Source organism: Mus caroli, chromosome 6, assembly GCF_900094665.2.
Source record: "Mus caroli chromosome 6, CAROLI_EIJ_v1.1, whole genome shotgun sequence".
NCBI lineage: Eukaryota > Metazoa > Chordata > Mammalia > Rodentia > Muridae > Mus > Mus caroli.
The window spans coordinates 115960599-115962020 of NC_034575.1; the positions used below are offsets into that span (position 1 = coordinate 115960599).

General features: G+C 47.1%; 1 pseudogene; it reads left to right on the forward strand.

The window, feature by feature from the left end:
• Positions 1 to 859: 859 nt before the first annotated feature.
• LOC110295771 overlaps positions 860 to 1422 on the forward strand; it is a 1252-nt pseudogene continuing 689 nt past the window's right edge.

The following is a 1422-nucleotide window of genomic DNA, read 5'->3' on the forward strand; positions in this document are numbered from 1 at the left end:
GGTGTGCTCTCCCACTCTCCCACCCCCTAACAGAAAGCAGCTATGTCACCTATTCATAAAGATGAACAAACGTTAAGGTCACAAATCTGAATCCTTGATGTGACAATAAAGAGCCTCTTTGTCTATCATGTACCAATCATAGACCAAGACAAGTTCCATGGCNGGCGGGCGGGGGTGCCAGGCACGCCGCCAGCGAGGTCTACTCTTGGCGCTACCTTGCAGGCCCCAGGAAGACAGGCAGGTGCTGTGGGGCCAGCTTCCTCAGCAATTTTCAAGCCTAGCTGCACAGTGGAATCTTCTGGAAGCCCCTGAACACAGTGATCTGACATGACCTTACACACAGCACCCAAGGAATTCATGAAGAAAACAAAGTAGCAGAGAGCAAGCCCCTGCTGTCCTGTTTTTCTATACACTACTCATAACACAAAATAAAATGAAATGATTATTGTGCTACCAAGAGACAGAAAATCCTAAGACCCGGCCTGCATCTCCACAGTAGAACACACGTCTCCCGAGAGCTTGAGAGCAACCCCAGTGCCGTGAACAAGATTCATGCACAAAGCATTTAGCATTGAATGTTATATGAGCATCAGACACTAAACGAAAACTGAAAACCTTGTTGAGATAAACAANGGAAGGCAAGCACCTGTCAGGGGCTGGAAGAGACAACACGCTGTCAGACTACAGCACTCCACACAATTCCTATAAAAAATACTCCAGAAAGTGACAAACAATTCCTAAATCCACACGTGAATGCAGAGGACANTTTCAAAAATCGCCATTCTTGAAAAGGAACAAAGTGGATGACAGACTTGCACTTCCTAATTTCAAACCTTCCCATAGCTCTCGTCATGACGTCATGACGGTGTGGGCCTGGTTGAAGAAGTCAGAGAGCAGTGAGCATCGAGTTCATCAGACACTGACCCGGGCCACCGCCAGGGAAAGAACAGAGTTTTAACCAAGGACACCGGGATAGCCAACTATCCCCACAAAAGGCATGAATTCCTACCTCTGCCAGATGTCATACAAAAGATTAAAAATGGATGCTAAGAAGGCTGCAGAGAGGACTCCGAAGTTAATAGTACTGGCTGCTCTTCCAAAGGACCTGGGTTCAATTCCCAGCTCATATAACTGTCGGTAACACCAGTACTGGGGTATCTGCCTCCACAGGCACTGGGCACCCATGTGGTACACAGATATACAAAAAGGGAAAATACTCACATACATAGACATAAATTTGAAAAAAAAACAACAGCTGACAGGGGCTTTCCTTTCGGACATATGTTGGTCGTGGACATACCGTCCAGGGGTAGCACCACAGCATTAGCAAGCGCAGGACACACTCAGGGCATCACCAGAGGGTCAACTTTCGAAGATAGAGCCAGATCACACTGACATAGTTGTTTTGTGTTGTGGACAGCC